Raw genomic sequence first — 25,797 nt, 5'->3', positions numbered from 1 at the left:
GGTTCTCTGGGGAGAACCAGAGAACGGCGGTGTCTCCGCCGCCTGCACTCAGCCCTTGTTCCTTGCGTACAAGAGTGCGGCCAGTCCCCCAGAACCGTGTTAAATAGCAGGGAAGATTCTGGCTTTCAACTGAGTGCTCCCAGGCTTTGTTCATTCGGCATAACTCGGGCACTTTGGTTGAGACCTGTTAAATATGCTTTTTTCCATATCCTTATTACTCAGGCTTTAAAAAAAAAAAAAGTATGGATGCTGATTCTATCAAATGTCTACACCTGTGGAGGTCACCTCATGCTTTTTCTCTGTTGCTTTATGAACATGGAGATCTATTTTACGAGGTTTCCTAATATCAGACCATGTTTACATCCCCAGGTCACGGCTGATTAGGTTTTACACATTTTTGTGTTGATGTTCATTCACAAAATGGGGGTGTGGTTTCCTCGCTGTGCCCATCTCGCTGGGTTTTGGTGTTACTCCTGTGCTGGCTTCATAAAAAGAATTTGGAAATTTGCTTCCTTGTCAATACTGTGCAACCATGGAAGTGGCACTGATGGCTGTGTGTTGCTTAAGGGTGTGGTGGAATCACCTGTGAAGCCGTCTGGGCCTGGAGCCATCTGTAGCTTTGTTAGTGTTCCAGCATTACGGTCCTCGGGGTCCACTGCTAAGATCAGTAGAATAGTGGGTGGGAAACTTGGTCAGAGCACACCCCATGAAGAATTTTTAAGTGATAGTGGGGTGCCCGGGTGGCTCAGTCAGCTAAGCATCTGACTTCAGCTTAGGTCATGATCTTATGGTTCGTGAGCTCGAGCCCCACTCTGGGCTCCACACTCTCTCTCCCACTCTCTCTGCACCTTGCCCACTCATGTTTCTCTCTCTCAAAAACCAATCGATCAATAAAATGAATGATATGAAAAATTAAATGATAGTAAAGCCAACTATTATTACCATCACTGTCAATTCGAAGTGGTCAGAGAAAGAATACACTCCCTCTTGAGAGGACACCCCCTGGGTACAGCTTCACCAGGATTTCACAAGAGCACACTGTCCTCAGCAAGCCAACACAAACCCTGAGCCTCTGCCAGTGCCTGGAGCCTGGTCTGACAGCTGGTTTGGTGGGCATTTACATCCTATTAAATCATACTAATTTATTCATCCGGAATGAGAAAATAGAGAACAAGAATTTTTTGTCATATTAGTTGTGAGACATTATTATAAAAATATTAAGGAAACTTTGTGAGGCACCCGGGTAGCTCAGTTGGTTAAGCATCTGACTTCGGCTCAGGTCACACTCTTGCAGTTCGTGGGTTCGAGCCCCTTGTCGAGCTTTGCACTGACAGCTTGGAGCCCGGAGCCTGCTTTGGATTCTCTGTCTCCCTCTCTCTCTGGCCCTCCCCCATTCTTTCTCTCTCACGCTCTCGCTCTCTCTCAAAAATAAATGAACATTAAAAAAATTTAAGGAAATGTTGAAACTCTGAATCTTCCAAAAATCAAGCATAGAAATTCCTCAAAAAATTAAACATAGAATTACAGTATGATCTATAGCAACTCCATTCTGGGCATAGACCCAAAAGAATTGAAAGCAGGGGCTTAAACACAAGATATCTGAACACCCGTGTTCATAGCAGCATCGTTCACAATAGCGAAAGGGTGGAAACAACACACGTGCCCCTCCATGAATGAATGGATAAACAGAACGTGGTCTGTCCACACAGCGGACTAACTTTCAGCCCTAAAAGGGAGGGACATCAGACACCTGCTGCAGCGTGGATGAGCCCTGAGGACGTCATGCATGTGCCAGAGACACAGGGGTGTGTGGTTGCCCTGCTGGGGGAGTTGGGGGGGGGGGGGACAGAAAATGGGATGAAGGCCGCCGGGAGCTGGGGGAGGGGGAACCAGGTCTCGGGGTTTAATGGGGACAGAGTTTCAGCTTTACAAGATGAGCGGAATCCTGGAAATGGGGGGAAGTGGGGCTGCACAGCAGTATGGAAGCCCACTTAACAATAGTGACCACAGGGCGCCTGGCGGGCTCAGTCGGGTGAGTGTCTGACTCTTGATTTCAGCTCAGGTCTCGATCTCACCGTTCGTGGGTTCGAGCCCCGCGTCGGGCTCTGCGCTGACAGTGTAGACCCTGCTTGGGACTCTCTCTCTCTCTCTCTCTCTCTCTCTCTCTCTCTCTCCCTCCCTGCTTCTCCCCATCTTGCGCTCTCACTCTCTCTCTCAAAATAAATACACATTTTTAAAAAATGGTCAAGATGGGAAACTTTGCATTATGTGTGTTTTACCACAATCAAACAAACAAATAAATGAAGCAAGTTCTTTAACTTGTTAAACAAAAGAGTTATTGTTAGAAAAAAAAAATTTTTAAGGAGAGAAGAAAAAACCAAGGCACAAGCCCTGGCTGCTGGGTCTGCCGGCAGCATGTCCCGTCGGGGGTGCCGTGCCCGAGGCCCCCCTCCTGCACACGCCCTCCATCGGGGTCCAACCCTAGAAAGTTCGGAGGAGCCCTAAAGCTCTAAGCCTGTGGTTACACGTGGGATTTCCCAGCAAGCTGGTTTTACACTCATTGCCGCTAAGCTGACCTCCTCTTTCCAGACATTTCCACCAACACAATCTTACCAGAAGCTTCGTCTTTGGTTATTTCATAAACTCATGAGTTTAATTCCCGGATCTCCAGGGTCACTCTGAGAAGCTCTGAGAAATGGGGTACTTTCGGCTCGGGGTGTAAGGACCCTCTTCGGGAAGAGGCGTGGCCGTTCTAGGGAATGTCCTCCCTAGCGGGGGGGTCACTCCTGGACAGTCGCTGGAAGGACCCACAGGGGAGCAGGAAGAAGTCTGTCTCGTTTCCCAGGAGGGGCCCTCACCCCCGGGCGGGCGGGTGGGAGGTCAGCACAGGCCCACGCACAGCTCACAGGGTCCCAGCGCTCGTCTGCCTTGTCCTCTCCCTCCCCCGGGAGTGAGATGGACTGTCTCCGTGCGGTGACAGGGTGGTCACACGGCTGTCCGAAGAGTTCACATGCTCCAGAAACAGCAGTCCTTCCGTTTCCTGCTTGATTTTTTTTCTGGTGTCATGAACAGAGTTGACTCCCTGAAACAGCAGCTCAGAGATGGGGACAGAAAGGACGGGGGCGGGGGGGGGGGCAGACGTAAACATTTCTAGGGGCTGTAAGGTCACTCCACGGCGCGGACGCAGCGTGAAAAAATCCAGCACGTGACATGGGGAAACTCGAGCGCGGTATTTCCTCTCCGGAACTGTCTTTCACCCGGCAGGTAAGAGGGATGGTGGGTGGGGACTTTGGGGCGTCACACCCCTGATGGCTTCCTACTTCAGTGGGCTTAATTCTAAGGCCCATCTTACCAGTCTCGTCGCAATACTGCGAACAATACGCCGGCGGTGGAAATAAAGGTACGTGGGCATTTCAAAACCTGGAACATTTCCATCGCATCCGATTCAAACGTGCGTGATCCTGTGACGAGCATCACGGAGGCGAGGGGACCCGTGTGGACTGTTGGCGGGCTGGGGACACGGGGAGGAGAGCGCTGCTAAAGAAGCGAACTCTCGGGTGACTGCTGGAGACTTTGAGGCAAATTCTGAACACTTAACTGTATCGCGGCCGCCTGCCTCCCTCGGGTCAAGATATACTTATTGGCCAGTGGAAGGATGCTCGCGGCCCCCGGGCCTTATGTCAGTCACCGCGGTGCGTCATCGGCACTATTGGCTCACCAGCCCCCGCGGGAGAGGCCCAGCCCCCACGCCGGTTTCGGCCCCCGGGAGGTGGGTGTCAGGCTTGGCAGGCTCCAGCCGCGGCTGCGCCATCCAAGGGCGGCTTCCTGCCAGGGCGGCTCCCACAGTTACCCAGTGGCTGGTGGCCACCGAGAGACTCACACAGGGCAGGGGCCTCTGGGTTTCCAGGCCCGGGGACAGGAGTTGGGCAACACGGGGCTCGTCCCAGGACTTGTCCCTCTCAGTTGGGCTGACGACCCCTCCCGGCCCAGAAACAGTACAGGCCTCGCCCTCCTGCGTTGAGCAATGCCCCTCCCCCGGGGCCAGCTGCCCGCTGCTTCCTCTGGAAGAGACTCCCCTGTCCTGGGGCTGGGGGGTGCCCCAGCAGGGCTTCTCCTTCGGGAAGCCCCTCCCTCCCGCCGTCCTCACTGCCCACCCCCAGCCGCCACAGGCTGCGGATGCCAGGATTTCCACCCCCTGCACCCACGTGGGCCCTGGTGGCTTGGCTGGCATTGCCCCCCCCCCCCCCCCCCCGCAGTCTGGCTTTTCCAACTCTGGGCTCCAAATTTAGGGGTGGAAACAGGCTCACCGTGGCAGGGCTCCCCAGTTTGCCACGGCTGGATGGACCAGAGAGGTCCAAAGGGCTCAGCTGCACGCGCCTGTGAGACCCAGGCCTTCCCCATCGGGGTCACCTCTCCTACCCCCGCCCTCCAGAACGGAGACGAGACGAGGCCGCATCTGGGGCAGGGGATTTTCCATGCCAGCTGTGTTGAGGCTCAGGGGCCGCCAGCTCCGGGCCGTGGCTGGATGCCCTTCCCTTTTCTCAGGCAGAGTCATTTGCATTCCTGGGTACAGCCTGTTCAGTTTCCATCCCGCCCGGCCCTGTACTCAGGAGAACCAGTTCCGGAGGGTGCGGCTCTGGCCCGTGGGCCCCGGGGAGTCGCCCACTTAGGAGGGCACCAGGGTGCAGGGGGGCCCCCCCGGGCACATGGTGATGCCAGTCTACCCCCCCCCCCGCCCCCCAGGGCTCAGCCAACACCCGTCTCCGCTCCCGGCTGAGAGAGGGGACAGCAGACAGGCTCTCCTATGGAGCCACGACTCAAGGTCAGCTCGGATGTGACAGCAGCCCCTGCAGGCCCAACGGCCACCGCGCTGTTACGGATCACAACAGTAGACGCGTTTCAGGTGCTCGCCCAGGCTTCGTGCGCATCCAGGCAAGCTCACGCCTCACCGGGAAGCGGGTGTCCCTGTGCTGTGCGTACCCCGCCTGGGAGCACCTCCTACCCGCTTTTAGCTTCCCAGGGACGCATCTGCACAAAGACGTCCCCGTGGGGTGATGCTGGGGCTGGTCTCTGGGTTGGGAAGGTGGAGACCCAGGACCCTGCTCTGTCGGGGCCTCTTGGAGCCCAGAGATCCTCCTGGAAGACCGAGCTATTGCTGCTGGACGTACGGCATCCAGGCTTCTCCTCGGGTGCCCACCTGGTTGGAGGCCAGCGTGGGGTCCCTCGGTGGATCGTCGACGGGCTCAGCGTGTCCCCGACAGAAGACAGTGCCTGACCCTGTCCACGCTCCTGCGGACGGTACTTGCCATCAGTCGGTGGAGAGGTGACAGTGAGCATGTGTGCCTGCCCCCAACACCCCTTCCAGATTAGCCTGCTCCACTTCTGCAAGAAAAGCCCTAATTCTGTTCGACCAGGCCAGGCCACCGGCCATAGGAGTTTCGGCTGGCATTCTTCTCCAGAGGAGCTGGTCCGGGGCCGAGCGTCTGCCACTTCATTCAGGCGGCTTCGCTGGAGCCCCCACACAGCCCCCACCTGGAGCAGACTGGCCCCCAGACACCCCGGCCGGGGTTGAGCCTCAGTGTCTCTGCTCGTCGCGGCTGCCCACGACTGAGCCTCGGTTCCACCCACTTATCTCTCGGGTCGCCTCGGAGGCTGGAGCAGCCTGTAGGGCAGACGTTTCCGGAGCCCCCACTTAATGCCAACAGCTTCAGCTTGTCCTCAGAAAGCCACCGACACGGGCAGCCCTGGTGACTCCCGGGGTGTGGCAGTCCCCGGGAATCCGGGTGAAATACAGCCAGCACAGGCCACACCTGGGCGACCGTCAGTGGGGACTGAACCACGGGCCACATCCCGCAGCCCACACCCCGTGGTTCCTAAAGGGAGGGAGACACTTTACTATCCATTGTAGATTAAATCGTGCGTTCCCCACGAGAAGACACGTCCACGTCCTAACCCCTGGTACCTGCGACTGTGACTTTATTTGACAATAGGGTCACTGCAGATATAATTAGTTAAGATGAGGTCAGACCGGAATAGGGTGGGCCCTAAATCCAATGCTTAGCGTCCCTATAAGAAGAGGAGAGGACACACAGAGACACGGGGACAATCAGCCATGGGTGGCAGAGGCTGAGGTCAGAGGGACCCGTCCTCAAACCCAGGAACTCCAAGGATGGCTGGCAACACCAGAAGCTGGGAGAGAGACAAGGAACACATTGTCCCCCAGATCTTTCAGAGGAAGCACACCCTGCTGACATCTTGATTTAGAGCTTCTGGCCCCCAGAACCACGAGAGAATAAATTTCCGTGCTTTAAGCCGCACAATCTGCGGGACTTTGTCACAGACGCTCTAGGAAACTAATAAACCATAATTTACATCCAGCACATAATGGACGTAATTTATGGCTCTGGGAGGCAGCCCTGGGAAGGACTGGAACCCCTGTTCTTCCCTCCCCAATAGACTCTCCCAAACCCCCTGACAGGTACAGAGCTTGGAGCACCTATCCGCTCACACATGGAGACCTGACCGAGCCCGCACCACCCTGGGGCTGGACCCCAGGCCCCCCTCGCCTGGGGCTGGGACAGCTCTGTCCTAAATGACGAGTTCTCCCTCGTCCTGCCGGTCGGCCATGAGAATTCACCCCAGACATCCTTTTAAGACTCACTGCCCAGGGGGGCCTTCTCTGACCCTTCCTGCCCCGGTGACCCTCCCTCCTCTCTGTGAGACACCAACCCACCCTGGCACTTCTCCCTCACCCCGACCCGGTGCCCTGGGGCGTCCATGGGACCAGGAGTGACTCTCAGGCACGGGTCTGCATGTGCTGTGTAGTGGTCCAGGTGGGCAGCCGGAGGAGGCGGCCACCTTATGGACACGGCGGGAGGCTCGCCTGCCCCTCCCCCTCTCCCCCCCGACTCCTACCTGGGGCGCCACCAAACCTGGGCCTCAGCATTCCCTGTACTTAAAGGAGTCGGGGAGACATCGCTTGCATACCCGTGTTTGTGATGAGTTGCCTTCCTTCCCTGCCAGCTCTGGGATCCCAGCGGAAGTCACAGCCGTTGACCCTGGCACTTGTCACTGGGGACCTGGAGTAAAATTGTGCACGTCAGGACCAGAGGAGACGCCCGGATTCTTAGCAAGGACGGGCTGCGGGACTCTGGGTGAGGGGAGGGGGCAGGAGGGGCAGACGTGTCCAGTCCCCTGAGCACCAGAACCCTCCCAGCACAGCAAAGCCCCCTAGCTCTCCCGCTGGGGCTGCGGGATTCCTGCCCAAATGGACACTGAGTTTCTTTTCTTCTGAAGGGAGGTGGGGGCTGGGCTTTTTCAGCATCTCCTGCCCCCTCCACACCCGCCCCTCCACCGCCACCGTGGTCCAGAAAGGGGACAGGACTCCCTGGGAGGGAAAGGAGGGATAACGCGAGGAGCCCAGGACCTCGGCAGGAGCTCCATAGCGCGACAATGACAACGGATGTGAGTGGAGAGTCATGACGGCTGCTGGAGTCTGTGTGCGTCATCAAGAGCAGGCGGATGGAGGGAGGAGAGTAAGAATATCCACTCAGGAGGTGGGAGGGAGAGCCCGGCGGGGGTGGGGGGGACACTCTCTTCCTCTTGCCTGGAGAGAGCTGCCACCAGCAGGCACAGGGTGTCCTTGGGGCTGGAGGGAGGGGTGGAAGATGCCCCAGGACCCGGCGGAGCCTCGTGCCCCAGCGGGTCCTTCCCCACCCACATTTCATGCTTGCAAACGGGAGTCCAGTCTGCTCAGTGGAGCTGAGCGCCCCCCCAGCAGAGGCCAGACCCGCTCTGTGAGGCTTCTGGGCCATATGGGGTCTGCCCCGCCCCCTGGCCTCGCCCTCACTCACCTGCCTGCAGCCCTGCTGACCCAGCTCACGTCCCACTGGACACCCGTTCGGCCCTCCGCTCAGAGGGAGTCCCAGAGCACCACATCGCTCTGTCTCTCTCAGACCCAGAAGTGCCACACCCCACCCTCCCCGGGTCCCCTGTCCCCCGACCCAGAAGTGCCACACCCCACCCTCGTCCGTCGCCGTCCTCCGCCCTGCGCTGGCCCGCCGTTCCTACGTGACTCTGTGTGCTGGCTGGCGGTCTCCCTTGCTGGGACCTGGGTCCCATGAGGTCGGAGACGGTGGCAGTCCCTGGTATAGCCCCGGTACCAGGCACATGGCGGGCCTCGAGACAGTTTCTTGAAGGGACAAGTGAGTGAGCGGATGAATGAATGAGCCTCCGCTGAAGTCCTTGCAGGCCTAGGAAGTCCATCCTGGGTCCCCGCGAGCCCCGCTCCCTGTCGGCCCAGCACAGAACTGTCTCTGTCACTCTGGGGGACCCCTCTGCGCCTAGAAAGGGGTGGGAGGCCGACAGCTTTCGCCCAACTTCAGAGTGCCCAGAACACCCACAGCTTTGTTCTGTGAGAACTGCATCCAGTAGTAGGGGTGAGGCCAGAGGGGCCCACAGGTGACCCACACCGCCCATACCGTACAGCCCTAAGGCCACAGGCAGCACCCTTGGCAAGGACGTGGCAGCTTGTGGTCAGTGCTGGCCATGGGCCGTGTGGACGGCAGAGGGAGGATCCCTCACGGAAGAGCCTAGACGACAGGACATATGCAGGTGGCAGCCACGGGGCACACGGGGGAGATGCCCTGTGAGGCTCCAAGGGCCACACACCTGTAACTCCTCCCCTTCACACCCACCTGCCAAGCTAGGGACACAGACAACCAGAAGAGACAACATTCCTGAGAACATGTTTTCTACAGCTCCTTGGGAACAGGTACTCGATGGCGGCTGAGGCGCCAGACCCAAACCTGGGGACCTGCTGCGGGAGAAAGCCACCGCTCACGGTGACGTGGCAGAACCCCGGAAGCCCGACATTAACTTTCCATAATTCAGACTTTTACTAATCCGACCGGCCTTGTCCTCCACTTAGCCAGAATCAGCGGCGTGCACTCGTCTGGGCACATGCACCTCACCAATGGGCCCTTTGCCAGAATTTGTACAAATGACCCTGTTTTACGTCATCGCTTCATTGTTCGTGGCTTATCTTTCCTGATTCTTCGCAAAGCCTGCCAGCAGCAATGCAACGCGAGGAGAGTTGTTCTCAGACACTTTTGCAGCATCCTCTGGCTTTTTATTTGCCAAAGGGAGTGCAGCCCCAGCTTCCGAGTTCCAGTAGAGGTGTGGGCTAGGCCATTACTCCCACTGCCCTTTCTCTTCCCCCTCTTAGCTACGGGGCCCCTCCTTGGTCCGGGCCCCCCTCCCATGTGGCCACACTGCGTGCGCGCAGGAGACTGGCAAGGTCCTGGGAGTAGCCTGCCCTGCAGCCAGAGACCCGCCCCCCCCCCCCCCCCCCCGTCTCCTGCTGGGGCGGAGGGGGCGGGGCTCCGCGAAAGGGGTGGGGCCAGGTGCAGGGAGGGGGGGGCTCCAGGGAGGGGGCGGGACTCCATCGAGGGAGCCAGGGATCCGTGAGGGCCAGGCTCTGCGCAGTGGGCGAGGGTCTGATGAGGAGGCGTGGCTCCAAGCAAAGGGCGTGACTCGGCGGAGGGGGCGTGGCTCCGTGCGGAGGGCGGGGCTCTGCCGGGTGGGCGTGGCTCAGCACAGGGGCTGCGGCTTGGCGGAGGGGGCGGGGCTCCCCCGGGGGGCGGGGCTCTGCAGAGTCGGGGAGACTCTCAGCGCAGAGGGCGAGACCCCATACAGAGGGTAGGGCTCTGCGGAGCAGAGGTCAGGGCACTGTACGGAGGGTGGCAGGGCTCATGAGTACTCTGATGCCTTTTGCTAGTAACTGACTTCTACACAAATCCAAGTAAAATCCACTGACAGAGGCACCAGATTAATTCTGTCCCCGAAACAAGCCAACCAGTGACACACGGGGCAACTGGACGCAGGACCCTGGGACATCCCCTGACCCTGGATCTCTGACCACTGAGACTCACCAGGAGTCTGCTGACCCCGCAGCTCCGGGGTGATGGTGTGGACCGGTGATATCCGGGACTCCATGGAACAGAACCACACGTGTATTTTTTTTTTTAATTTTTTTTTCAACGTTTTTAATTTATTTTTTTTGGGACAGAGAGAGACAGAGCATGAACGGGTGAGGGGCAGAGAGAGAGGGAGACACAGAATCGGAAACAGGCTCCAGGCTCCGAGCCATCGGCCCAGAGCCCGACGCGGGGCTCGAACTCACGGACCGCGAGATCGTGACCTGGCTGAAGTCGGACGCTTAACCGACTGCGCCCCCCAGGCGCCCCCCACACGTGTATTTTTAAAACAGATACCGTTGTATTTCTCAATAGCGGCAAAATGTGCTAATACTTACTTTCCTAAAATACATTTTTAAAAACACATAGGAAAAGTTCTAAGCATCTCAGGTGCCCTTAAGAAATGGAGTGCCACACTTTAAAACGCCAGAAAGCCCCCTGAGAAAACCCACTGGTAGCAACACACCCTTTCTGAGCACCTGAGTATCAGCGCCCTGAGGCTGCCAGAACAGAGCCCCGCAGGGCAGGCCGGGTGTCTTAAATGAGAGAAACTCGTTGCCTCCCAGTGCTAGAGGCTGGAGGTCCGAGATCCTGGCGTGAGCAGGGCTGCTTCCTCCTGAGACCTCTCTCTCGGGTGGGTGGATGTTGGCTTTACCCGTGTCTTCACATGCTCTCTCTCTGTATATGTCTGTCCCGAATTCTTGTAAGAACACCAACCAGGTCGGATTGTACCTTCGACCGATGACCTCGTTGTACCTTTATCGCCTCTGTAAAGGCCATACTGCCACATTCGGAGGCTGGAGGTCAGGGCTTCACCGTATGATTTGGAGGAGGCACAACTCAGCCTACGGACCCTTCTTGGCTCTATCGTGTCAAAGCTTTGCACACGTCAGTCTGTGCGATCCTCACATGCCCTTTGGGGTGGGAAATCTCCGAATCCCCATTTACAGAGGGAGACACTGAAGCGGTGGGTATTGAGGCAGCTTTTCCAACTGAAGGTCAGGTTGCTGCAGTCTATTCAATAACGATTTTGCCCATGACGCGAATAACTGACACATCACTGCAACGCTGTTCCAAACAGACTGCCCGCGAGACACTGTGAGTGCTGGGGCTCACTCCTGGTGAGCCAGGGGAAGGACTAACGATTGCAAACCATGAGCCGGGCCTGCCCTGTGCATGTGATCCTAACACACAGAAGCAGGAGCCAAAGGCGTGTGCAGGAGTGCCCCAGACGGGCTGCTCTGTGTTTCACTCCTGCGTCGCTCACACAGCCCCAGGCCTTCCACCCCAACAGTGTTGATAGAAACCTCAAGAAGAGTTTCAGAATGCTGGGTGCCTTAACCTGGGTGCCTCACCCGGTTGAGCGTCTGACTCTTGATTTCGGCTCAGGTCACGATCTCCCGGTTCGTGGGATGGAGTCCTGTGTCGGGCCCTGTGCTGAGTGTGGAGCCTGCTTGGGATTGAGTCTCTCTCCCTCTCTGCCCCTCCCCCTCTAGCTCATGCACACATGCACCTGCATGGACACGTGTTCTCTCTCCCTCAAAATAAATAAATAAACATTTAAAAAGAAAAGGATTCTCCAGGGGCGCCTGGGTGGCTCCGTCCGTTAAGCATCCAGCTTCGGCTCAGGGCATGATCTCTCAGTTCATGGGTTCAAGCCCCACATCAGGCTCTGTGCTGACAGCTCAGAGCCCGGAGCCTGCTTCGGATTCTGGGTCTCCCTCTCTCTCTGCCCCTCCCCCCGCTCACACTATGTCTCTCTCACTCTCTCTCAAAAATAAATAAACATTTTTAAAAATTTTTTAATAAAAGAAAAGAAAAGAATTCTCCAGATAAAATGCTCCCCTGTTTGGCGGAGTGTGGGGGTCAGGGATGACAGGTAGCCTGTCAAAATCATAATTTGACTCCTCAAAGGTTGGCCAGTTTCCCAAACTGACATGCACTGCCCTCGCCAGCCCCCGGGGCCGGGGCAGAGGCTTGGGCTGCCGGGGCACAGGCATTTCTGGTGGAATGAGAAGTCTGGGTGTGGTCAAATCCCTCAATCCATCACGCAAATAAGTGACTCACCTCATCAATTGTTCAGAGATGGAACCAGAACGGGGTGAGGAACGCCCCCAAAGCAGGCACCTGCTGGAAGGTTCTTCCTGCCAATGCAGAGTCCATCTCCCAGTGAGGGGGACCCGGGAGCTGGGCCAAGCCAGGAGCCAGAGCTCTGCCCCAGCAGTGGGGGTCACCTCCAGGGAGGAGTCTGTCCCTGGACCTGACTCTACTCCAGCATATGCTGTTATGCAGCATTATTGTGATGGCAGCTGACGGACAGGCCTGTGTTCAGGTCACCCGCCCTCGTGGCCCCACGTCCACCGAGAGTGCTGGAAGGCTCTGCGGAGCCCCAGCCCTTGGGGTCTGTTCCGTAGGGGCTGTGTCAGGCTGAGGACCGCCCACATTATAAGAAGTGCTCCAGGTGAAGTCCAGGGCATTCTACGGCTCTCCCTGTGTCGGCTTTTGTTTCCCCAGAGACAAAATCCTGTTCCCTTCCTAACGAGTCCTCTTAAGACAGAAAAGGCGGGCAAATTCACTTGCTGCATCGGTCTGCCATAACATGCCCCAAGTGCGGAAGCCTTCCAGTGTCAGCAGCCCCTTGGGGTATCCGAAACCCCAAGTTGGAAAACAGCGCCAGCCACTGAAAACCCTATACCGAGTGACAGGCTTTCCTGGGGGGTGGCCCCCCCGGCCGCCCCACTCCGAGGGAGGGTGCTGTGCCGCAGACGTCGGGGGGGGGGGGGGGGGGGCTCTGTTCAGTGTGAGGGGACGACACCTTTAGCGCCTCTCCCAGCTTCCGCACGTACAGGTTGTCAGGCTAAAAACAGCAGCAGCGAGCAGCCCACACTGGGCAGGCCCCCCCTGCCGCTGTCTCTGCCTGCTGGTTTGCTTCAGATGACAAGTCCACACAGCGCCGCTCCTGCACTCAGGGCCCCCAGGCGCACGCCCACACGCGGCCGGGCATGTGCACACCCGGACAGGCACGTAGCGTGAGAGGGCCACGGGGCCCTTGTGCGAAGGCAGCCCGGCCCGGGAGATCCAAGGCAGTGCTCCAAGGGGCCTCTGGAATGCACATCCGCAGGGCAGTGACGGGGACCAGCTTCCTGTGGGACGCACGCCGTGGGCCTCTCCTGTCCTCGGGGACAGCCGGGCCTCTGAACGGGAATGCAGGACGTGCTGGCGTTACTCCCGCTGAAAGAGCTCTGCGGGAGCAGGCTCGCAGGCCCCCAGATGTGTGAGGGGTCGGGGAAGTGGGGCCAGGAAGGGACTTGGTCTTGGGCAGCCTCAGGGGCCAGCCCTGTCTCCCCTAAGGAAAGGGCCAAGCCCCCCCTGTCGCCTGCACCCTGCCAGCCATGCAGCTCTCCTGGCCCCTTCCCTGCCTCACCAGCCACGAGGTCCCACAGGCTCCCAGGGCCTCAGTTTCTGCACCTGCACAATGGGATGGTTCCGGCAGCCCTCCAGGACATAGGAAAGCGTACAAAGCTTCAGGGAGGTGGAAGGCTGTCGACAAATGCCTGTCTCCGGGCAAGATAGGGTGATATGCAAATCTACCCCCGTCCTACCACCGAATGCTCCCTCCCTGCCAACCCTCAGCTGCCTGTTGCAAGCATCGCGCCCAGGCCCTGAGCCCGCATGTCTGGCGGCCGAGGGCATATGGAACCAGTGAACGAGGAGGTAAGCGGACCGCCGTCCAAGGAAGGTGACACGGCCCCGGCCCCCAAAGGCTCAGCCACGTGCGCCTAGACTTTGAATGTCTGGGACCCCGAAGCCGTTTTGGACCTTAAGGTGACACCCAAATGGTGAACCAGGACGGGGTAGCAGGCGGACAGCACAAGCCAGCCCCAACATCCTTGAACGCCACACCAGGCTGCCTGCTTCCACGTTTCTTTGATAAGAGAGAATAATAAACTTCTCTCTCATTTTTTTTAAGAATGTGTTTCCAGGCTGTCAGCTCCGTGACAGTTTGGTCTGAATATCCCGTCACCACATGCCCGTGCCCCACATGCAGGCAGCGTCACAGGCGTGCCTGTTGGCTCCCCGACAGTTCGAAGCAGATGGGCCGTGGGCCGCGGCTCAGCCCTCCTGGCCGCCTCCCCGCGGGCTGTCACCGCCTCGCATGCCCAGCGGTGTGTGTGTGTGTGTGTGTGTGTGTGTGTGTGTGTGTGTGTAAACGTCCCAGAAGGCCTGATTCCCAGTGACTCAGGGCTCCGGGATCCCACTTTCCTTGTGAAACCGTCATCCACCTGACCTTGGGCCAAAAGTAAATATATTTCAAGACTTTAAGTAAAAACTCCTTCCAGCGCAATAGAATTGTGGGAAAGAACTACTTTTTAAAACAATAATAAACAGAGCTCAAGTGGGTGCAGCGTCAGGGTCCCCAGGAGGCAAGCTTGAGGAGGAAGGAAAGGGGCCCGGCCAGGCTGGCTCGCTTCCCCGGCCACCGTTGGGAGGGGGCCAGGCTTCTGGGGCGCGCCAGCCCAAGGGTCCCGTGTCCGGACTCTGGCCGCGGGGGCCCTGAGCCTGGGGAGGAGCCTGCGCTCACCAGGACGGAGCCCAGCGCCTGGGAAACAGAAGGGGCGGCCTCGCACCACGCACGGCCTGAGCCCCCGTGCCCGCAGAATGTGGGAGCCGCGGGCGGGCCTGGGCACCGAGCGCCCCTCCTCACTGCTCGCCTCGGGAGAGGGGGGAGGCCTGGGCCAGAGCTGGAGGCGAGGCAGAACAACCTGTTGCGGTTGCCCTCCCAACGGGGGCGCAGGGTGCCGCCTCGGTACGCCTGCTTTCCCTGCACGGTTGGCTGCAGCCCACGCGGGGCCGGGAGCGGTCCGAAACCGGGTGTGTGCGTTGCCGCGCACTGGTCCGTGGCGGTGGTGGTGAGCGTGTGTGCATGGGGGAGCGTGCGTGTGTCTGTGCCCGCTTCTTCCCAAAGACAGGCTGTCTTGCACCTGCCCGGCCCTCTGCGGCCGGCCGACCTGTGCACAGCTGTGGGCAGCGGCCTCAAAGCCCCTCCGGGCGCAGCCCCGGGGGTCCCAGTTCCACCGATCAGATGTGGCCCCGTGGAACCAGAGCTCTCCCATCCTAAATCTGCCAAAGCTCATTTCTTGTGCTTTTCCAAAAAGAGCTGCCAGTTTTCCCAAAACTCCCGGGGGGGGGGGGGGCGGGGGGGATTTCTACCCCCTTGGTGGCTGGCCAAGACCAGGTTCCTAAGGAGCAGTCGGGCCAGCCCGGGGATCACGGTGAGAAGCCCAGAGCCCGTGCACAGGGCTCCCGCTGCCTCTCCCCTCCTCCCGCGGCCCTTCCTCCCGCACGTCTGAGCTCCATGTGCGCACAGCTCCGGCAAGGAAGGCTGGGGTCACTGAGCAGGCATGTGGCGGGAGCTGGGCCAGCTTCTCCCGGTGGCTCAGTCCCTCAGTCCCGTCCCCTCAGCCACGACGTCCAGAGCCGGCTCGGGAGCAGGCTGCCATCCAGGCGGAGCGAGACAGGGGGCACGTACAGAGGTTGGAGCCCCACCCACACCTCTGCCAGAGTCCTGAGCGAAGGTCTGGGTGCAGGCCACCCTTTGAGCCCCACCCCAAGGCACCTCCTGGAAGGCATGACCCAGGGCCCAAGGCCCAGGACAGAGGAGGTGTGAGAGCCCAAAGGAGAGGCCTGCCGCCAGGGCTTTGGCGGAATGAGCCCCGATGGCTGTCTTCCAGAGCAGCACAGGAGGCTGTGGCCGGTGATGGCCACCGTGGGAAGCGACACCTGCAGGAATCCGCTTGCTGGCCACTTAGCAGGGCCTCTCCAAGGGGTGCTCGGTGGGGATGGTGAACGCGGGAGGCAGAGAACGCAGGGACGCGACGTTTCAGGATTATTGGGACCGGCTCCAGCCCATCACACTCTTTTAACCCCCACCCCCGCTCCCGAATACAGAAAATGCAGTTCGGCGACTCTCGAGGTCAGTTCGGACACAGGAAGCACGGGCCATGGATGCGGACGGCACAGGGAGGGCCGCGGGCGGGAGCAGGGCGGGTGTCCCTGCCAGCAGGCCGTGCCCTCCCCCCCATGGCTGATGGAGTCCTCCGACCTCAGGCGGCATTTGGGGGGTCCTCCGGGGACTCCGAGGGCAGCGGGGAGGCTGAAATGGTCCCAACAGCCCGGATCCAGGCCCCTTGAGGAGCTGAGACTGCATCTGACAGTCTGTGCTAATGACGTCACTCAGGACGTGGGCTGTCCAAGCCCGAAATGCCGCCTGTGTGCTTAGAGAGGCGGGGCTCTGAGCCGGTGTCGCAGCCCGACCTGAAGGGCGCTCTGTGCCACCAGGATGGAAGGGCGTGTGACGCAGTGCTGGCAGCTCGGCCAAGGGCACACCCAAATTGGAATTACACTCGAGGTCTGTGCACTTCACCGTGTGTAAGTTACAACTCAAGTTTTATTTTTTTTGTTTTTTTTAAGGTTTATTTTTGAGAGGGAGAGAGCAGACGAGGGGCAGAAGGAGGGAGAGAGAGGATCCGCAGCAGGCTCCCACGCCGTCAGCACAGAACCCGACGCGGGGCTCGAACTCACGGACCGTGAGCATCATGACCTGAGCCGAGGCCAGGCGCCTAACCGACTGAGCCACCCAGGCGCCCCGCGACTCAAGTTTTAAAGAACGGCCCAGACCCTTCTGAAGAAGGAAAAAAGGAGGGGGCATCATCACACCCGCCGGAAAGGCTAATAGCAAAGCTGAAATCGTCATAAAGTGGGGTATCGGCTCAGGGACAGACAGGCTGACCAGTGAGCGCAGAAAGACGCCCCCACCCGTCGATGGATGTTAACCACGGGAAGCGGCATGACAGGTGCCTGGGGAGGCGCTCGGTACACACGACAGACAACTCGATGCTTTCTTCACACCGCGCACAGGAAGCCACTCCAGACGGGCTAGGAAATGAAACGTAGAAAGTCAAAGTGTAAAACCTCTAGAAGAAGACATGAGGGAGTATCCAGGTGACCCTGCAGCGGGAGAGGACCTCCCAGATAAGACACCAAGAACCATTCGTGTAAAAGACTGATACATTCGGCGACATCAAAACCGTGGACATTTTTTAAATGCTTATTTATTTATTTTGAAAAAGAGAGAGAGAATGCAAACAAGGGAGGAGCAGAGAGAGGGGGAGAGAGGACCCCAAGCAGGCTCTGAGCTGTCAGCACAGAGGCTGTGCTCACACTGTGAGATCATGACCTGAGCTCAAGAGTCAGAGGCTCAGGGGTGCCCGGCTGGCTCAGTCGGTTGAGCGTCCGACTTCAGCTCAGGTCACGATCTCACGGTTCATGGGTTCAAGCCCCGCGTCAGGCTCTATGCTGACAGCTGGGAGCCTGGAGCCCGCTTCGGATTCTGTGTCTCCCTCTCTCTCTGCTCCTCCCCTGCTCGCACTCTGTCGCTCTCAAAAATAAATAAACATTAAAAAAAATTCTTTCAAAGACAGGCAAGGGATGAACAGCATAGAGGACTTTTAAGGCAGTGAAACTACTCTGTACGATACCATCACCGTGGACACGCGACATCACACATTCTCCCAAACCCACGCAACGCACGACACCACGAGTGGACGGGATGCAAACTGCAGACTTTGGGGCATGGCGATGTGTCGGCTCAGGTTCATCGACTGTGACAAAGGCACAGCTCTGGTGGGGGGTGACGGTGGGAGAAACTGAGCTTGTGTGTGGGCAGGGGGACACGGGAACTCTCCACGCCGTCCCCTCAATTGTTCTGCGAACACAAAGCTTCTCTAAAAAACAGTTGATTACAAAAAAAACATTTTTTTTAAGAGAGAGGGTTGGGGAGAAAACTCAGAAGGAAGAGGGGCTATTAAACACATCCCATGGTTTTTGGCATGACCGGCCAGCGTCTGTCACTCGAATCTCCTAAGTCACAGTGATGTCTGCGTCCGAGGACCCAGCCACACCAGGAAGCCTGCCCACTCCAAAAAATGGTACCTGTCATATGCACAGCTTGTCCTCAGCACCAAATGACAGAGAACATGGACACACGCACCCCAAGTGGCCACACCCTGAATCACATTGGTTGTCACCGTCCAGTGCCTCAGCTGAGCAGGAGGGCTGCCCTTGCGCCTGCCCTCACACCAGGCAGAGACCCTCCCAGCGGGGCCGCTTCACTCCCAACAAACCTGGGTCTTGGGGGAACAACTGGAACCTGGGCTTAATTCCCAGACCTACCACCCTCCAGCTTTGCAGCCGGGGCCTCCCTGGAGGCTGGCAGGGCAGGGATGAAGGAGTGAAGGAGTGAAACGCCTCTGGCCACTGTCACCGGGACAAGAGGACTTGTTGGAACCCCCTGGACAGGTCTGGACGCCTCAGGTGGTAGGGGACAGCAGGCGGCCCAGGGAGCCCGGGGCTGTGGCGTCTCCCACCCACGGGTCCTACGTGGACGGCCTAGGGAGGTGGAGAAGACCGTTTCCAAGAGCCATTCCTAACGGGCTCACCTCTCAGAGCCACAGAGGAGGTGGGCTTGGTGGCTTCTGGTGAGAAACCCCCTCTGTGGGGTAGGAGCAGGGTCGAGGGCCAGGAAGACTCAGACACGCCCCTCGAACACGGCGGGGCTGACCTGAAGCACCTCTTCTCCAGAAAACGGCCCCCACGGCGTCATCGACCTCACAACTGGATTCTAGAAGCGGTCGTGTGGCCGGTCACCACTGCCCTGCCCGGCTTCCCGAGGGCCCGCTGCTCGCAGGGAGGGTCCACACCCAGCCCCCAGCGGCAGCCTGCTGGCCTTGCCCGTGTCCGGCAAGGCCTGGGACCCCAGGACCAGGAGGTCGAGTGACCTCATTTAACGGCAGGGTCCCCACACTCACTCCTAACCCCAGGGCCCCTGGGCCCCGGAAAAAGCCCAGGGGAGGGTCCTGGGGGCTCCGCGGACACATTCACAACAGCTCCTGGGACCGCACCTTCTTGCTCCTACGTCCACTTCTCGGGGGCCCGGGGGGTGGGCACCGAACGACAGCGCTCTCTCGGTGGGAGGACGAGGGAGAGCGTGCCGTGGAAACGTGGACGCTGCCCACGCCGCCAGCAAGGGTGAATTTGCCCCCGTCCTGGCAGAGGGTGGTCTCGGCAGCCCCCGGCCCCCTGGACACTCACGCGGCCCTGTGAGGACGTCCCGAGTCCCCGCGGCAGGGTGAGGAGGCCGGACAGGTCGCCCCGCTCACGGCCGAGCCGGGCCCACACGCCCCGCCGCCCCGCCGTGGCTGCTGTGCCTCAGGGCCACGGCCACCTTCAGGTTGTGTGGCCTTGTGCCGTGGCGCGTTTCACAACCTCCCTGCACGCTTCCTAAACGCGGGGAGCAGTGGCTGCAGCACTGGCCTAAATGACGTGGCCGGGGTTCCGGGAGACAAGGCGCACAGAAGTGCCCCGGAGCCCCCGACCGCTCTCCGGGGCACTGCCGTCACCAGGCCGCTCTTGTCACGCGCTCCCGAGCAGGAGCAAGGTGGACAGCAGGCGGGTCCCTCGGCTCCCGTGGGCCGACGGCAACGAGGACCCTGGCAGAAGGGCAGGCCGGTGTCGGGGGAGGACAGCTGTGGCAGGTGAGCCGGAAAACTCGGTCATGCACGAAAGCGAGCGGACAGAAGCCAGATGTCTCCCTCTCCCTCTCCCTCTCTCCCTCTCTCTCTCTCTCTCTCTGCACCCGGCGTGTGGATCCGCCCCCTCCTCGCCTTTGGAGATCAAAGAAAGGCACGGCTCGCCTGGTTGCTGCTTGGGAGCCGGGAGCGGGCGGGCAGCTGCAGGGCAGGGGAGCCGGCTTCGAAAAGCAGGCAGGTCCACTAGCGGGAGGCGTCTTCTGCAGAAAACGGAGCCTCTCAGAGTTTGACGCTCAGGATCGCGAGATGAGTCTTTTTGTGCGAATGCCGTGGCTCCCGGCCTGGGCGTGCGCCCTCCCTGGGAGGACCCTGCGCGGAGGACAGCTGGAAACCGCGACGCGACGGGACGCGCCGGGAGGACGTCGCCCGCCTCCGGACCGGGGCCGGCAAGGAAGTCCCGGCTTCCCGTCACCCCACTGCCGGTGCGGCCGCCTGACCGGGAAAGGAAGGATGACCCTAACCCCCAAGGCCAACACCGGAAAACGTGCTCGCCCTCAACCTGCCTGAGGTTATGGAAGACCCTCCCAGGGCATCCGGAAGCATCTTCCTCTGGGCTACACACGGGCCAGAGAGAGGCTGGCGGGAATCGGCCACGCTCCAAGGGGAGGGCACCAGGACCGCTGTGTCCTCTCCAGGTACGGTTTCTGTGAACGTGGCGCGGACTCAGCAAATGAATCGCTGCCTTAATAGCCGGGGGAAGTGTCGGCACCCAGAGCTTTGGACCCTGGTCCAATCATTTCTGGAAACCGGGCAAATGCCCCGTATACGTGGGCCTCGTTAGCCAAACTTGAACTCCTATGTGACGTTACGTTTTGAAGAACCTTGCCATATCAACTTCCGTTTCATTATCTACTGCTCAACGACGAATGACCCCCAAACCCAGTGACTTAGAATAAAAACCCACCACGCGCTATGCTTCGCAGCTCTGTGGTTTGCTCTGGGGGTTCTTCTGCTCTCCCTGGTATTCCGGGGGGCAGGGGTGGCCACAAGTTGGAGCTGGCTGGAGGCCCCGGTTCTCCTCCGCCTGGGGCTCCCCTCGTGGCTGCACGGCCGGCCTCACAGGAGGGCAGCCGGGTTCCAGAAGCAGACAGCAGAGGCTCCAGTTTAAGGCCCGGGCTTGGAAGCCTCAGGACGTCCTTACCGCCGCATTCCCCCAGGTCAAAGCCAGCGGCGAGGACGCCCGAATTCGAGGCGACGGGACTTCGGCTCTACCTCTTGGCTCGGGAGCAGCTCGTGTGCACGAAGGGGGGAACCAGAGCCCCGTCTTTGCTGACCAGCTGCTACAGTCACGTCAGCCTGTGTCCCTGCACGATGACCTTTCCCCGCTGTCCAGAGCCAGCTTGCAAGGTCAAAGGATAGAGTCTTGGAGACGGTCTCGAGCACATCCCCGCCTCCTGGTGCCCCGGGAGCTGGGCTGGTGCTGGCGAGAGGACACGCCCTCGGGGTTCTTCCGGGAGCCCCAGGGCCTTTGTTCTCCTCTGCAGCCGCCTCCACGGGCCAGGTGGTCTGGGATCTGTACGTCATGTCCTTCTCCCTTCTCGTCACCGATTCCGGAGACCCCCCTTCCCCACCAACAGCCCTCCCCAAGGAAAGCCTTGGCAAAGCCCTCGGTCAGCGGGAAGCTACCTGGTGGGGACAGAGGGGGAGACCAAAGGCGACCTCCGGGCCGGCCCTCTCCACCCCGCGGCGCGAAACCGGCCCAGCGCTCCACCTCCCTCCCTGCCCCCCTGCAGTCAAGCCAAGCACCCCTTCCCCCCGGGAAGGGGCCCGGTGCTGCTCCTGAGAGCTGGCCTGCCCCCGCCCCCTGCGTGTGGCCGCACGTGCCAGCCTCAGGGTTTGGGGCTCAGCTCAGGAGGGAAGGGGGTGGGCGGCTCCCAGATACTCGTGGCACTGTGGTCTAGAGAGCGGCCTTGCAAAAGCCGAAGTAGGGAGTCCAGAATATAACGGAATGGCCACCACGGTGGAAAGCGGTACCTAGACATTGCAAATGTATGCGGCACTCAGCCACAAGCCACTTAGCTCCTAGGGAGTTTTTAATCTCAGCAGGATATCAGAGCTGGGTGCAAAGACCGTCCACGCGGTCGTCCACACTCTGTCCAGCGGTGAACGGGGAAGGGGGCTCGGTGTCACTGGAATAAGCCGATGATTAGAAAGAAGTGTGCCCCAGACAGGACCACACACAGCCAGCCGTCCAGCCCCCGGGGCACTGAGCTATGACGCGTGCTCTAGACCCCCGCCAGGCACGGCCCCAGCCAGCGGGCACCTTCCCTGAACCTACCACCGGGTCCCGCCAGGGCCACGTGTGCAGTCGGACCTCGCACAGCTCCCTCCCGGCGCCCGTCAGCTCGTGATAGACGTGCCCATCTGGGGGTCTGCTTCTTGTCGGTGACCCAGCACCGGGCCAGCCACGCGCCGTGCAGCTGACACACGGACGTAGTCACTGAATGGATCCACGCTTAGGCACACCGTGTACCACGGGTCACTTACGTGAACCGTTGGTGCACCTGCTGGAAGATTCTTCAGCCATTTAAAGTGGTGGCCACGTAACGGGAGGAAATGCTCACGAGGTCGTGTAACAGGAAACAAGTGTGTCGTGAAGCCGGGTGTGCAGTTCGATCCCGAGGAATCTGAGCATTAAAAACTGGACTTGGGGGGACAGTGGTGGCTGGAGGGTCACCCCCAGCGCCCTGGGCCCGAGGAGCTGGCAAAGGTCCCTCCTGGGCTGACTCACCGTCTCCCGGCAGGTGACAGCACGCACGTGTTTCCGTCTGCAGTGGTGGGGGGCTCTTGAGGGACACACGGTCTCCCAGCTGTGGGCCTCCCATGAAGGGCACGCCCGCCCAGGGAAGCCCAGAGTGGGCACCTTCTGCTATATTTCTGTGCCCCCTGGGGCGAGTTCTGGGAGAAGGCGGTCCTTTCCAGCCACAGCGCCCTGATCTCCAGCTGGGTCGAGGCTCCAGATTCGGCACACCCTCTCTCCCAGCAGCCCCTGCACCACGCCAGCTCAGAGCTCGAGCCCCGGGACAGGTGGCCCCTTCCCTGGGGCTCCACACACCAGCCCCGGGGCCCTCCCCTCAATGCCCACCTGTAAATGCAGGCAAGGGGTGGTCTGCCTCCTGGTGGGGACCTGCCTCGTGCGGGGCACTTGCCACAGAAGGGCTGAGTCCTCTGTTCCTTAGAAATATCCCCACAGAGGGGGAGCCTGGGTGGCTCAGTGGGTAAAGCATCCGACTTTGGCTCAGGTCATGATCTCGTGGTTTGTGAGTTCGAGCCCCACGATGGGCTCTGTGCTGACAGCTCGGAGCCTGGAGCCTGCTTCCAATTCTGTGTCTCCCTCTCTCTCTACCCCTCCCCTGCTTTCTCTCTCTCTCTCTCTCTCTCTCTCTCTCTCTCACTCTCTCTCAAAATTAAATAAACATTTTAAAAATTTTAGAAAGAGAAACGTCCCCAGCTGCGCCAGAAGCCCGAGCCCAGGGCCGGTTTCCACACCTGCTTCTGCTACCCGCAGCTCACGGCCCTTAGGAGCTTTTCTGTTCTGTGTGTTTTTAGTTGACGTATAATTTGCATACAATAAGCTACACCCATTCAAACTGCAAATCTGTGTATCTGACAGATGTCTAAACCCGTAAAACCACCACCACAATCAAGATGTAGGACGGTCCCATCACCCCCAAAGTTCCCTTACACCCCCTTACAACCTGTTTCTTCCCACCCCAGTCTGCCCCAGGAAACTTTTCATTGGTGGCGGTAAGCACTGGTGTAAACTTTCTGGAGGCAATGAGGCAAATGCTATCAGAACCTTCTATGGCCACCTCTCCCCTTCAGCCTCACCGGCTGCCCCTCCTGGAACACTGAAGCACGCCTCTGCCCCGGGGCCTTTGCACGTGCCGTCCCAGTCTCCTGGCCGGCTCTTCCTCCAGGTGGCTGCCTCCTCACTTCCCCCAGGTCCGTATTCAAATCATACTGTCAGGGAGGCCTTTCCCATCCCGTGTTATATGGTCCACACACCATCTCCCCTGCGCTTTGCGTTATTTCCTGGCGTACCAAGGTTTACACATTCGCTCGCCCTTGGTGAGCTCTGGGTTTGCTGCTCGGAAACATCATTTCAGTTCCCCGCCTCCGTCACACAGGCAGGAGGGAGGGCCGTGAGTGCCCCGGGCCAGCACACGTGGCATCCCCAGCGCCCACCGTGGGGCATTGAACAAACACAGCAGGGAGGGAGCAGCACAGAGCACCATGTTGGGGGGGGGGGGGGGAGCGGAGAGGAGAGGAGTTTGGATTTTCCAGCGACAGCGTCACAGGCAGGGCCCCAGGGCACATACCGCCTTCCCGAGGTGAGGGACACTGTGTGGGGCAGAGTCAGACTCTGGGCTCAGATCCCAGCTTGGTGTGACCGGCAGTGACATACTCAACTTCTCTGTGCCTCAGTGTCCCCCTCCATAAAACGCAGATAATAACAGTGGCTCCTTCGTGGAGTTGCGCGAGGACCCAACGGTCCTAAGCGGTGACGGTCAAAAACCACCTGGCGGGTTGTCCGTGTTAGATAACCCAGGTGGGGGCGGGGGTCACGAGACCATGAGGGGGTGGCCGGGGGCCCAGGAGTCACCCAAGAGGGGCGAGTAGGAGGCTGGAGCCCCACAAACCCACCTCCCTGGACCACCGTCAGTCGCTCCACCCCTACTCAGCCTTCTCGCCCTCCGCCTCCCTGCCCTGCATCCCCAAATGAGGGCAGATGACAGGTGCACGCCGGGGCTCTGGACCAACAGAGAACACGAAACACCCCCGACAGCAGAGGGCAGTTACCGACACTGACGGCAGAGCCGTGACCGAGGGACTGGATCGTGAGAGCGGATGTCCTGCCACCCAGGAAAGGGTTAGCTGGGAACGTACTCACGAGTGCGCTCCACCAGCCACCGTCCTCTGCGGCCAGAATGAAACACGCTGAATCGTCGTTCCCCTCAGTGGCCCCTAAGATCCCCGTTGACAGAAGCCAATCTATCTCCTAAGGAGCTTACACGGAGAATTCCCCTCCAGCCCTTTAAACACATTGAAACGTCAGTCTATTTTTACAGGGGTTATGTAACCGTTCTCCCTCATTCATTGATGGTAAATGCTTCCCTATGAATGGTGTTTCTATTTAGGGCAGAGTTTACTCCTGTCCTGCCAGGAATAAGGGCTTGGCTCCCCTTTCAAGGGCTGAAGCCCCGGACTGAGGCCTCGGGGTGTCCGTGGGACAAAGCCGCAGCAGCGTGACGTGGGCTCGGGGCGGAAGCTTCGTCTTGGCAGGGGTGGGTGTGTGGGGGTCTGCCAGCGGCCGGATGGCGGTGCGGCTGGAGGGAAGGCTTCAGGCCCTCCACACCCGGTCCGCACTCGCTGTCAGGGTGAGGGCGCTTTTGCCTTGTGACCAGCACCACCAGCCACAGCGCCGGCCAGGAAGGCTTGCCCTGGCCCCGAGGCCTGAGGGTACATCTTGAAGACCCACCTTCACTTCTGTCCTCCTGAATGTGGACATGAGGCTCTGGGTCAGGCAAGAGACAGACATCGATACGCTCAGACATGACAGACCGACCTGACTCGCACTCGTGCGTGCGCGTGTGTGAGTTCGGTTCTAGGCAATTCCGGCACTCTGTAGCCGGCTCCACGGGACGACGGCGCCGTCCCACCCCAAGGGCCCCTCGTGCTGCCTCACCGGAGCCCCCCAGCTCCAAGCCCCTGGCAGCCGCTACACTCGCCCTTCCCTGGAATCGCCTCACCTCCGGAACAGACAGAAACGGAGCTGCACCAACCGCCGGCCTTCGAGACGGCCCTCCTCACCCCGGACAGCTCTGCGAGCGCCCAACAGGCTGCTGCGTGAGCGGTGGGCGCGGTCCGCCCGCTGGAGTGGCGCCCCGGGGCTGTTGATGGACGGAGGGTGGTCAGCTCGGCCGCTCCCCGGTGAAGGACATCGGGTCGTTTCCAGTCTCGGTGCTTAGGCGTTACGGCTGCCGTAAGCATCGTGTGCACGCTTTTGTGCGAACACAGCCTTCAGTCCTCGGGGTCGATGCAGACGTTTGCTTGTTTCTTTGTTTGTTATTTTTTTTAATGTTTATTTATTTTTGAGAACGAGACAGAGAGAGAATCCCAAGCAGGCTCCGAGCTGTCGGCATAGAACCCTACTCGGGGCTTGAACTCAC

At 59.8% G+C, this 25,797-nt stretch overlaps 1 long non-coding RNA gene across 6 annotated transcripts; it reads right to left on the bottom strand.

Moving 5' to 3' along the window:
• Positions 1-5,064: 5,064 nt before the first annotated feature.
• LOC131512923 (uncharacterized) lies at positions 5,065-24,661 on the bottom strand. 6 transcript variants are annotated; one of them, XR_009262390.1, is made up of 4 exons: positions 8,071-8,358; positions 7,427-7,495; positions 6,988-7,079; positions 5,065-6,189 (listed from the first exon to the last, which is right to left on the bottom strand). It is a non-coding gene; the product is annotated as an uncharacterized LOC131512923 (long non-coding RNA). The 6 variants fall into 6 exon arrangements; XR_009262389.1 differs by adding an exon at positions 24,515-24,661 and having other exon boundaries at positions 5,099-7,079; positions 8,071-8,191; XR_009262387.1 differs by adding an exon at positions 24,519-24,659 and having other exon boundaries at positions 5,099-7,079; positions 8,071-8,191.
• Between the last annotated feature and the right edge of the window lie 1,136 nt (positions 24,662-25,797).

Source organism: Neofelis nebulosa, chromosome 5, assembly GCF_028018385.1.
Source record: "Neofelis nebulosa isolate mNeoNeb1 chromosome 5, mNeoNeb1.pri, whole genome shotgun sequence".
NCBI classification, from domain to species: domain Eukaryota; kingdom Metazoa; phylum Chordata; class Mammalia; order Carnivora; family Felidae; genus Neofelis; species Neofelis nebulosa.
The sequence above is the reverse complement of the archived record's forward strand: the minus strand, read 5'-3'. Positions and strand labels throughout refer to the sequence as shown.